This window comes from Oncorhynchus kisutch, linkage group LG30 (genome assembly GCF_002021735.2).
Source record: "Oncorhynchus kisutch isolate 150728-3 linkage group LG30, Okis_V2, whole genome shotgun sequence".
NCBI classification, from domain to species: domain Eukaryota; kingdom Metazoa; phylum Chordata; class Actinopteri; order Salmoniformes; family Salmonidae; genus Oncorhynchus; species Oncorhynchus kisutch.
Window position 1 is genome coordinate 14,153,911 of NC_034203.2, and position 13,605 is coordinate 14,167,515.

General features: G+C 40.4%; 1 protein-coding gene across 2 annotated transcripts in view; it reads right to left on the reverse strand.

Annotated features, from left to right (window-relative positions):
• The window catches only part of LOC109875457 (protein FAM110B-like), a 48,282-nt gene extending 34,977 nt beyond the window's left edge, over positions 1-13,305 (reverse strand). For both annotated transcript variants that reach the window (XM_031810679.1, XM_031810678.1), the window contains exon 1: positions 13,079-13,305. The gene's annotated coding sequence lies outside the window, so the exon portion shown is untranslated. The remainder of the gene's footprint in view (positions 1-13,078) is intronic.
• Between the last annotated feature and the right edge of the window lie 300 nt (positions 13,306-13,605).

Genomic DNA, 13,605 nt, shown 5'->3' on the forward strand with positions numbered 1-13,605 from the left:
ACCCTCTGGTCCGTTGACCAGCGCCGGTCCTTGTGATGTCGCTTCCTGCTCTGTCAGATAGGGAGCTGACACTATTTCATCAGCTCTCAAGAACTAGTTTTAATCTCAGGTACAAGGTTGTGAACCACAGTTTGCCAGTCCCTGGCACAGAAAAGGTTGATAAACACAGGTCCACTCAGCCCCTCGTTGGAATGCTGGTCTTTTACATAATACTCATACTCTTAGTAGTCTGCTGATTCTCAGAGTAATATGATGTAAAGATTCTCGTGTGATTTGCAGATTGTTCCAGGTCAGGCATTTGCACCAGCTGAGAGCTTCACTTCTAAAGATCGCTTCAAGCAAGCTAAATGTCATCAAAATCCCACTCCATCGTGTGAATCAGACTCACCTCCGCTTCGCATATCGCTGGAATGAAGACAAAGCAGGGAGATGTATCCACGTTTCAGAAAGAAACTCGCCCTGGCTAATGTACTGGATAATCCATCTAGGGCTGGGTTATATGACCAAAAAATAATATCTTGATTTTTTCTAACTTATGGGTGATTCACGATATACAGGTCAAGTTGGAAGTTTACGTACACTTAGGTTGGAGTCATTAAAACTTGTTTTTCAACCACTCCACAAATTTCTTGTTGACAAACTATAGTTTTGACAAGTCGGTTTGGACATCTACTTTGTGCATGACACGAGTCATTTTTCCAACAATTGTTTACAGACCGATTATTTCACTTATAATTCACTGTGTCACAATTCCAGTGGGTCAGAAGTTTACACACACTAACAACAGCAAAGGACCTTGTGAAGATGCTGGAGGAAACAGGTACAAAAGTATCTATACCCTCAGTAAAACGAGTCCTATATCGACATAACCTGAAAGGCCGTTCAGCAAGGAAGAAGCCACTGCTCCAAAACCGCCATAAAAAAGCCAGACTATGGTTTGCAACTGCACATGGGGACAAAGATCGTACTTTTTGGAGAAATGTCCTCTGGTCTGATGAAACAAAAATAGAACTGTTTGGCCATAATGACCATCGTTATGTTTGGAGGAAAAAGCGGGAGGCTTGCAAGCTGAAGAACACCATCCCAACCGTGAAGCATGGGGGTGGCAGCATCATGTTGTGGGGGTGCTTTGCTGCAGGAGGGACTTTTGCGCTTCACGAAATAGATGGCATCATGAGGGATGAACATTATGTGGATATATTGAAGCAACACATCAGACAGGAAGTTAAAGCTTGGTCACAAATGGGTCTTCCAAATGGACAATGACCCCAAGCATACTTCCAACGTTGTGGCAAAATGGCTTAAGGACAAAGACAACGTATTGGAGTGGCCATCACAAAGCCCAAAGCCCTGACCACAAAAGTTGTGGGCAGAACTGAAAAAGTGTGTGCGAGCAAGGAGGCCTACAAACCTGACTCAGTTACACCAGTTCTGTCAGGAGGAATGGGCCAAAATTCCATCTTATTGTGGAAGGCTACCTGAAACATTTGACCCAAGTTAAACAATTTAAAGGCAATGCTACCAAATACTAATTGAGTGTATGTAAACGTCTGACCCACAGGGAATGTGATGAAATAAATAAATCATTCTCTCTACTATTATTCTGACATTTCACATTCATAAAATAAAGTGGTGATCCTAACTGGAATATTTACTAGGATTAAATGTCAGGAATTGTGAAAAACTGAGTTAAAATGTATTTGGCTAAGGTGTATGTAAAAAATTTAACTTCAACTGTACAGTCGTGGCCAAAAGTTTTGAGAATGACACAAATATGAATTTTCACAACGTCTGCTGCCTCATGATGGCAATTTGCATATACTCCAGAATGTTATGAAGAGTGATCAGATTAATTGCAATTAATTTCAAAGTCCCTCTTTGCCATGCAAATGAACTGAATTCCCAAAAAACATTTCCACTGCATTTCAACCCTGCCACAAAAGGACCAGCTGACATCATGTCAGTGATTCTCTCGTTAACACAGGTGTGAGTGTTGACGAGGACAAGGCTGGAGATCATTCTGTCATGCTGATTGAGTTTGAATAACAGACTGGAAGCTTCAAAAGGAGGGTGGTGCTTGGAATCATTGTTCTTCCTCTACCAACCATGGTTACCTGCAAGGAAACACGTGCCATCATCATTGCTTGCACAAAAAGGGCTTCACAGGCAAGGATATTGCTGCCAGTAATATTGCACCTAAATCAACCATTTATCGGATCATCAAGAACTTCAAGGAGAGCAGTTCAATTGTTGTGAAGAAGGCTTCATTGCGCCAAAGAAAGTCCAGCAAGCACCAGGGCCGTCTCCTAAAGTTGATTCAGCTGCGGGATCAGGGCACCACCAGTACAGAGCTTGCTCAGGAATGGCAGCAGGCAGGTATGAATGCAACTGCATGTACAGTGAGGCAAAGACTTTTTGAGGATGGCCTGGTGTCAAGAAGGCCTGCAAAGAAGCCACTTCTCTCCAGGAAAAACATCAGGGACAGACTGATATTCTGCAAAAGGTACAGGGATTGGACTGCTGAGGACTGGGGTAAAGTAATTTTCTCTGATGAATCCCCTTTCCGATTGTTTGGGGCATCAAGATGAGCGCTACCATCAGTCCTGTGCCATACCAACAGTAAAGCATCCTGAGACCATTCATGTGTGGTGTGGGGTTGCTTATCAGCCAAGGAAGTGGGCTCAATCACAATTTTGCCTAAGAACACAGCCATGAATAAAGAATGGTACCAACACATCCTCCGGGATCTCCCAACCATCCAGGAACAGTTTGGTGACGAACAATGCCTTTTCCAGCATGATGGAGCACCTTACCATAAGGCAAAAGTGATAACTAAGTGGCCCGGGGAACAAAACATCAATATTTTGGGTCCAAGGCCAGGAAACTCCCCAGACCTTAATCCCAAAGAGAACGTGTGGTCAATCCTCAAGAGGCGGGTGGACAAACAAAAACCCACAAATTCTGACAAAGTCCAAGCATTGATTATGCAAGAATGGGCTGCCATCAGTCAGGATGTGGCCCAGAGTTAATTGACAGCATGCCAGGGCGGATTTCAGAGGTCTTGAAAAAGAAGGGTCAACACTGCAAATATTGACTCTCTGCATCTCTCAGTAATTGTCAATAAAAGCCTTTGACACTTGTGAAATGCTTGTAATTATAATTCAGTATTCCATAGTAACAAATGACAAAAATATCTAAAGACACTGAAGCAGCAAACTTTGTGAAAATTTATATTTGTGTCATTCTCAAAACTTTTGACCACGACTGTATATCTAGATTTTATGTTCTCTCTAAATAAGCTTTGTTGTACAATTAAAGGTCAAATACACTGCATTTCAAACAGTCAACAATAATCCAATGAATTCAGGGCTTCTTCAATTATACCTTGGCTAAATATAAGCCTTCCACAACCAAAACTCTGCCTATGTAAATGCCCTTTTTGTTACAAATGTAACCAGAACCATGCAACCATTCACATCTTGTAGCATGCATTATAGAAAATGACCACAGGTCTCAAACAATCTCTCAAGCACAAGCCCACCTGCTAGGACGTAGCCAGTTAATCTTTATATTTCAAGTTTAGCCAACTTCGATCTATTTGCTAGTTAACAAGGAAGAACAGTTGAATTGTTATGAACACCCCCTTCTGTCCTTCTCCAACTGTTTGAACAGCAGGCTAGCTTGTCCACTTTGTTCAGATGTTGAAATCAAATGGCCTACCTTCTTTCTCAGAATGAGTTGCCAAATCCTTTGTGTTTTATAAATATGCAATAAGCATAAAAAACTGACTAGGCAGCTTGTATAACAGTCTTTGGCTAAAATGCTACAAGTGGTACCCCAATGCCATGCGACAAACTGAGAATTCATTTTCCAGAATCAATGTTCATTGATACTCCTGTTTTAGTAGTGTCTACTATGAGCTCAATTTGAGGAGTTGAGGGTATGGTTAGAAAAGTTAACGTCTCCTCTGTTACAGTAAAATAATGTCTCAATGTGTTGGTGTCCGTATGACCCATTCTGTTGGACCAAATCTCAAATGCAAACAGTGAGTTGAAACCGCTTGTCAGAGAGGAAGAAGTGATCTCTCATCTTTGTTGTGCGAGTGTCAGGGGGAGGGGCTTGATGTCTGTGTGTAAACAGAGGAAGAGGTGAGGTAAGGTTTCACTCTCGCCAAAATCTGTCCAAAATAAGCCCAATGCATTTTTATGGGCTTATTTTGGACCTAACCTTGTCGCCTGCCGTGCCGTGCCGCCTTTGGGACAACGACTCCCATTGTTAGGGCGGAGAGATGAGCATCTTGTCATTATATACAGATCTCTGGTGTAAATGGGAAGGTGAACACAGCACAGAAGGAGCAAAGACGACGTGACCAAAAAGACAACATGGGAACAAGGGGACATAAATGCTCATTACATTTTTTTAAATACGATACAGGTACCTTGCAATATAGGTATTTGGAATATTGCGCAAAAAAAAACATACATTTGAATTAATCTAATTCATTCGATACATCTTGCAGCCCTAGATCCCATCGCTGCAGGCACAAGGTCAGGCCTGGAGGATGACAACCCACTCATCACTATCAAGATACATTTTCACACTGTGTGACCAATTCATCTTTCGCATGCTCTCTACTTGTCCCCGTTTGGAACACTTGACATGATTTGTCTCTTTACCAAAACATGCAAACACTATCAGATAGAATCCATAGCAAGCAGTGTACTGGAATGACATTCTGATTAAATGAAATTTAATTCACTCATGTTATGGGAGGCCCAAAATAACTGAAAGTCTCCCCCCCCCTCCCCCAATAAACGATGAATATGACCGCATTGAGGCATGTCACTGTGCTTCTATGGCTATATGCTCTATGCCACTGCCTACTTCACTTGTTCATTTAGCAAACAGCACAGCTCATAATCCTGTGCCTTTATCAGTCAATAAACCTATATTTTAGCTTTATTTGATAGTTTCTTTAATATTCTTCCTTTTTTTCCCCTCCATTGTTTTTTAAACTCCAGATACAAACTTATACGAACAATGACTACATCTCATCTGCCCAGACCTGCATGCTCACACCCCCATCCCTAGTGCCTGCATTAGTGTTTGCCACATAGCCTTAAATTAAACCAAATTGGTACAATTTAAGGCTTTCTAGGTCACCCATGATGTTTCAATAATAAATATTTAGATTTTTCCATTGTGTTAATGATTGCGGATTGATGTCCACGTTTTTAGCAGACATTTTTCAAGATGAGAAGAAAATCGTCCAGCCCATTGGGTATCTCACTACACCCCCATAATGCCATGTCTTGATGCCAACACTGAAGACATGACTATGCCGTTGTGCTGTAGAATTTGTCTCGCGTATAATACATTCTATACATTAGTTTATACCGGATTAAGCAAGCGTACATTTTCTTTAACTGTAATTGTGTTAGTTATGTTCTAACATTCCCTCCATCTTGTGCCATCATCAGTTTGTTTTAAGTCCCAAAAGTTCCAAAAGTGTATTTTTTTTCTAAGGGATTGTCAGTTGGATAGGCTCTCCACAAGGTTTTGCATATCTTCCTTATCATATGAACATCCTTTCTGACTCAAATAAGATTCCATCAAGGTTGCTCCGATATCCAAAAGATTTCTAATCAAAATTTCCTGATATGTAACTTTTTGAAACTATCTACATTGGTCAGTCCAAAATAGCATTTGAATTCTGTCATGGAAATACATTTATATTTTTAAAAATGATAAACTTCCTCATGGCAAAATGTGTACAATAGCATGAGATTAGCTATAAAACTGCAGATTTCCCTTTGCCCCGTGGCAAAATGTGTAGAATTGCAGAAAATTCCCAAAACACGTATGGGACATGTCTTGATTGATACATGTCTCAGTGGACTAATCCATTGTGGAAGCCACAGGGATGGCATACCAATAGTACATTTACCGTTAATTCACATCATTTCTAATCTACAATGTTTGTTTGGATACCGTCATTTCTGTTAATGCATTCAATATATTACTATTCTTTTACTGTTCTCCATTTTGGAGTGGACATGTTGTATGCAGAGAACACATACTAGGCTACACTTGTGAGAAACACGTTTTGGTTTATTTCATTCCATTTACGAGGTCATTCTTTGTGTTTGGTTTGGAGCGCTCCTGTCAATGTTGACAAAGGACGCACACCTGACTACGCATAGAAGTTGGCCTAGGCTACCTGGCTTGAGTGCACATGTAGGCGTATAAATGTGCCCATTTGGGGATCTGACAGTATTTCTCAGATTCTCAAATAAATTTTTTCTTCACCTCAAACAGCAAGTAAACAAAGTCTGTTTTTACATCCATTGAGAATGACAATAGTTCCCTCAATGTAGCCTATTTGAAACATCTTTCCAGCTCGCTCCCTTTCGATAACCCGTCATTCTCTGATCCATGCTCTGATCCGGTGGAAATTTCATAAAATAGGCCTACCTGATTACTTCTTATCCCGTGCGCAAATAGCCTACCCGCTGTGTCTGTCCAGAGCTCACTGGCAGGGGAAACTCTTGAGGGTCTAGAATATTTTATACAATGTTTCAAGTTTGTTAGCTTAAGGCTGGACCAAGTTGATAGTTGATACAATGTTTCAAGTTTATACATTAAGTGACGCAAGTGGCATTTCCCGTATGTTTGATGAGGATCTCCATATTACAAATATACGGTCCCTTACTAGACATCCATGGGTGTTTTTTAAATTAACCAACCGCCTCTCGGTCGTCCCCCAGGGCCCGGTCTTCCGGGAAGTCATCAAATGAAGACTCTAGGACATTTGGTTTCCGCGTTATATTTTTGTAAAATATTGGGACATTTTTCTGCTGTACTGAAAAATTCCACCAGGTGGCGACTGGCAGTATATTGCAAATGGACAAAACATCACCAAATGGACATGGCAGTTTCTCGTAAACTGAAAAGACTTCGAAGACGAAATTCAGTGAGCACAGGTTTAACCAAATGTACTTTTAGCCCAGAAACAAGATGACGTTGAGGCCTCAATGCTCTTTGAGTTAATGCCCATTTTCTGGGATTAAAGGTTGAAAACGGTAATAAAGTGCTAATTTGACAGCTTCACATCAAAGTACATAAACCTGCAGTGTAAGGAAAAATAGAATCAGCCATTTATCTAACGTCCGTTTGATGATGGTTAAACAAAATAGTTTTTTAAAAGTTATAGAAAAAAAGAAAAGTTACAGCGTGTTAAGGCAGGTTTCGGAGCTCTACGTGATTTCTGTGTACACACACACACACACACACACAAAACCTCCTCGGCCCATAGAGACGGACCCTAAAGTTTCTGTCCAATAGCTCTTTCAGGGACCCCGTAGCAATGCCTGGAAAATGTGAATTTTCAGCACTAATTAAGGTTGCTGGTCGGTCTACGAATGACGTATCGAGACAAAATTCGGGATTCGGGGTCGCCTCAGCTAGGCATACACATAATGTCAGAACTGGACCCTGGATTCACAGCTCGAATGAACCTGTTTTTTATGTTTTTTTATGGTTTTAACAGAATGCGATATGAATTGTGGGCCGACTCTGAAAGATGTGATAGTTTGCTTCTAAAAGAGTTGGACAAAGTGAGTTTGGTGTCAGTATGTTTAAGTTTGGTGTCAGTATGATATCTTATTGACTGATGACTGGCCTGATGGCAGTATAATATATTGGCATTGAACATTTTATATTGCAAATGGACAGTGTAAATTTCCAATATATTTTATGAGGGATTTACCATCACCAAATGGACAAGTTTAAATCAACATCAACAAGCAATGGAGAGGAACCACTATCACTGCTCGGCCATCCCGACTTCAACGAGCCAGTCAATTGGGCATTTCTGCAGTATATTAGAGCATGTCCAATTCGTCATGGTAAATGCCCATTGTAAGACATTGCAAACGGACAGTGTAAAATTGTACATTTCCAATGCATTTAATGAGGGATTTAGCATCACCAAATGGACAGGCTGAAATCAACACCAACGAGCGATTGGACAGTGTCCATTACACATATGCTATATTGTCAGTGTGAACATGCTCTTCTGTAAGTTGACCGTGTCCATTGCCAATGTATATCCATAATGACTTCCCATTAGGAAATGGACATGCTGAATCAACATCAATGAGAAATTCTTGCTTCCTATGATCAAACATGACAAATAGACCTTCTAGGTTGATTCAGGGCTTAACATAGTGATATATATCATTTGTTCATTATATATGCCATTTGGACATTTCCTATGCCATTTGGACATGGTTCACTGATTTTTGGGTTCGGAAACAGACTTCCTATGATCATATATGGCAAATGGACATAACATCCTGATTTGGTACTTACAATAGCATATATGCCATTTGGACATGGTTCACTGACTTTTGGGTTCGGAAGCCGACTACCTATGATCATATATGGCAAATGGAAGGTGGAGCGAGCTCGCCACCTTTGGGATTTTTGGAGTATGACACTTGGTATTTGCCATGTTCCACTTGCAATATGTTTTTGATGAACTGCTGTCCATTTGAGTGGTATTTGCGATTGTGTACTTGGTTCGTCCAATGCCAATAAGATGCCATTCATTTTTGTCCATTTCATGGGGGTCTTCCCTTACCTTGCAAAGCCAATGTGATTTATTTTGATCAGGATATTGTTTTTATTTGTTGGCTTTATGTAGGATATTTTTACATAGTTGGCAATGGCAATTGAAGTTGCTTTTAGATTTGTAGCATTTTCATTTAGATATAATTGTTATTAACCACGACAATGATTGAGATCAAGACTTTATTATATAATAAATGTTCTACGAAAATGTGCATAAGAAAATCATAACTGGCACGCAGATTGGGTAGAAATGGTAAGATAATTTGGCACTACAAATGGAAAAGGTTGCCAATCCCTGGTTTAGCCTATTACCGGCAACTTTGGGAGCGTAATGGCAGAATATGCGAAGGCCAGCAGCAGGTGGTGGTTCGGGAACAATGTTTTGGTTTGTTTAGTTAGGCGATCTTGATCTCTGGTCTGAGTCATTTGTGTGTCTTGATTATTTAATCACAGTGTGCTTAAAGCATCAGACAAGCTCAGTGGCTTACATATACAGTAGTTGATTTTATTAAAACACATAGGCTATTTTTCCATATATAGACACACCTTATGAGTTTAAAAATTTCGACCACTCGAAAGAATGACCCGGGGGGGGCACAGCCTAGTCAGTATTCATAACAAAAAGTATCTCTACCTCAGCCACAGAGCATCCCCACCCCCACGTCCTCTTTCCCTCCCTGTCCCTTGGCGCTCTCTCAGGCAGAGCTGCATACTGACTACTGTTCTGTTCATGTTCTGTCTGTCTGACTGACTGACTGTGTACTCAACTGTTCCTGCTTCACAGCATCCATTTATACTGAGCCTCTCTGCTTTGACCCTCATGGCATTCCTCAGAAAGCCAGGGCTCCACCATCCCCTGATCCCTGAGCTAGTACCGCACATGACAGGGATTTAGTCTACTGGTCTTTCACTATTAGGCAGGCTAATATGGGGTTGAGTATTTAGGCAAATAGTTAAGCTACATATCTGAATATGTCCTAAATGTGTAGGCTTCGGAACATATTTCAAGTGACCTATTGATTTTTTTCCTGCGCAAGCAAATTTGTAGGCTAGTTTATCATCTTCACGCTTTGTTTTCTTCATGTAAACTGACAGATATTATGGTGGTCATGTTGAATCATTTTTATGGGATGGAGAGGCAGCAAGCACATTATTTGTGTTAGCATGCACATTGTGTTTTCATCTTGACATTGGCCCTCGCTGCTGGCCATTGCAAAGAGTGTAGGCTAGCCTAAATTAGATCCTTTTGCAGGGGAGCAACAAACATGTAGTGTAATATAGCACAGCACAGGGTAGCCTACTACTCCCAACTAGAGGTTGACTGAGTATGATTTAACGCCAATACCGATTGGAGGACCAAAAAAAAGCAAATTCCAATGAAAAAAAATAATAATAATAATTTAAAAAAAAAAAAAAAATCGGCCAATTTTGATAAAATAAATAAATATATATTTGTAATAATGACAATTACAATACTGAACGAACACTTATTTTAACTTAATATAATACATAAATGAAATCTATTTAGTCTCAAATAAATAATGAAACTTGCTCAATTTGGTTTAAATAATGCAAAAACACAGTGTTGGAAAAGAAAGTAAAAGTGCAATATGTGCCATGTAAAAAAGCAAATGTTTAAGTTCCTTGCTCAGAACATATGAAAGCTGGTGGTTCAATATTTCCAGTTCTTCAATATTCCCAGTTAAGAAGTTTTAGGTTGTAATTATTATAGGAATTATGACGCGTCCACTATTTCCCTCTATACCATTTGTATTTCATATACCTTTAACTATTGGATGTTCTAATAGGCACTTTAGTATTGCCAGCCTAATCTCAGGAGTTGATAGGCTTGAAGTCATAAACAGCACGTTAGCATTGCTAAGAGCTGCTGGCAAACTGAGTAAAGTTTGAATGAATGCCTTACTAGCCTGCTGCTGCCTACCACCGCTCAGTCAGACTGCTCTATCAAATATCAAATCATAGAATTAACTATAATATAATAAACACAGAAATACGAGCCTTTGGTCATAAATAGTGTCAAAAATGTTTATTCTTTCAGTGAAATACGGAACCATTCCGTATTTTATCGAACGGGTGGCAACCCTAAGTCTAAATATTGCTGTTACATTGCACAACCTTCAATGTTATGTCATAATTATGTAAAATTCTGGCAAATTAGTTTGCAACGAGCCAGGCGGCCCAAACTGTTGCATATACCCTGACTCTGCGTGCAATGAACGCAAGAGAAGTGACACAATTTCCCTAGTTAATATTGCCTGCTAACATGAATTTCTTTTAACCAAATATGCAGATTTAAAAAAATAAATTCTTCTGTTTATTGATTGTAAGAAAAGCATTGATGTTTATAGTTAGGTACATTCGTGCAACGATTGTGCTTTTGTTAAATCACCCATTTGGCGAAGTAGGCTGTGATTCGATGATAAATTAACAGGCACCGCATTGATTATATGCAACGCAGGACAAGATAGTTAACCTAGTAATATCATCAACCATGTGTAGTTAACTAGTGATTATGTTTAGATTGTTTTTCATAAGATAAGTTGCTAGCTAGCATTAAACTTACCTTGGCTCCTCGCTGCACTCGTGTAACAGGTGGTCAGCCTGCCACGCAGTTTCCTCATGGAATGCAATGTAATCGGCCCTAATTAAATCGGTCGACCTCTACTCTCAACTTCATATCCATTGTTGTGGGAATAGTGGGATAAATATAATCTAACCACGGTGACCCCAAACATCATTGACCTGGCATTGATCTCGAGGCCATATGTTAGAGATATAGTTTTGGACCCAGAACACAACACTGCAGTCTTTTCTCTCGCTGTCTCAAACAAAGGCATGGTGTCCGTGCCAGTCATGACCGTAACAAACCGTATTCTTCACTGTTCAGCATTCCTCACAGCTAACACGTTTTTGTGAGAAACACTAGAATCAACAGCTGTTGTTGTCTTGACTGTGCCAGCCTGGGTGTGTGTTTGGTCAAGCCAAAAAGGGGTAGAGTTTATCGGTGAGAGACTGGGAAGTGTTTAATCTTAATGTGATCAACAGGGGAATTCAAATTGGTTAACTACACATCAGGGATGGAATGTGTTGACGTTGTCATAATGTGTTGCTTCGAGTTGGTAAACTACACACACAGTCAGGGTTTTAGCCTAAATGGTTAGCTATTGATGTTATGCAATATGCATCACAACAGTGTCCAGCTTAAAAATGATAAGGCCTGGGCCAAATGCATCTGTTTATGACCACTTGCTTCTCTTCGCTGGTCTCTGTTATAAACCTGTTATGAGTGCATCATGCTTCACATACTGTCATTAGGCTACTTATTCTGTCAAGCTAAGTCATGTTTATGACTTATGCAGGCAGTATGATGGAACATTCAAATAAAGGGCTCCTGCTAAAGTCATCCAAGCCTAATGCCTTTCACTCGTTTTGTCATGACAATCTAGTCACACTGACACTTACCCAAATCATTTTACCACCCCAACCAACACACTGACACAGACACACACTCCAATCTCAATATTCATAAACCTGTTGTGTGTAGCTGTGTACTAGGCTCTCTAGATCAAATGATTCAGACAGAGTTGAAGGGTCCCAGCAGCTATTCACTGTGAAGTGTGAGGAGTGGGTATACAGACAGGTGAACTAACGGATGAGACATGTCAAACCGTTACTATATGCATCCCATGCTACAGCCCTGATGCTAATATATTACATTGAAGAATGATCAATGCAAACTTACACTTGCTCTTAATTTCCCACTTATCTTATGATGACACAGTGTCTCAGCCTAAAAACACAGACAAAACAGACAAACACCACAATAATATCTCAGAGGAGCCATAACATTGCCATGTTCCCAGTGGAAGTGCTCTTGCTTGTTAGTGGGCAATTACTCGAATTATGTCACATCTCATAACCCCATACAATAACGATGCTGACTCTGCAATCCCCCCAGCGCTCGAGCCACCCGAACCATCATCATGACAAAATGTTAAAACCTCAAAGAGCGACATTGAGGTTTAGGAACATCGTTTCATTGTGACCTGCTGCTTCAGGCTGATGCACAACGCAAAGATGCAACGTTCGATCACCAGTTTAGCTAAATGACAGCCACCTGTATGGTGCAATGTGAGCCTAAAAACAACCCGAGTAGGCTACGTACGAACGTTGGCTCGTGATTGCATGGCTGTTGAAACACGACGTCGCACAGTTTAACATTTACACTCAGACTGACCTTATCATATTTTTGTCGTAAAAATGTAAGTGACTAGCCCGACATCAGTCAAACAGCCATGTTGATGTATAGCCTACGTTGGTGGATAATTCTGGGAAAATAACGACTGGACATAAGAATGTATGTCCACGTCAGTCAGTGCGCAAGATATAATCGTAGCAGGTAAACCATAGGTAAAACACTTACCTTGATACCCAGCGGAGGAAAACAAAAGATGCTGCGGTATCTTTCCGTTAGACGGAATGTGTGGGGATGGCCTCAAAGCTTCAAGGGAAACGCCAAACAAGCTCATTCAATGCAATCTACAAGCGACTGTACAGTCTGTATCCCTGCGCCATGGAAGGGTGGGGGGGAGGTGCTTGGAGAATACTCCGAGTTATCTTGCATATAAATCATCTAATGGTGATTAACTCTTATTCCTACATTATTTCGTGTTAATATCTATGGATTGTTAACGATAAATTTTTGTGTTTGAGATTCGAGAGTATGTTTTATTCTCAGTCGATGTGTGCACCCCTACCATTGCATATGATGTGTTCCATTTTCTCTTAAAAGATACACCTCTTTTTTTATGAACGCAAGGCACGGTTAGATACATAGAAATAGAATGAATAGAACGGCCTTGGAACCTCTAACCCCGAGCCTTCGCTATGCCCTGCTTCATAATGTTGGGCAACCAATCGCAGCGCTCCAATGGATCGAGTCCGACACCT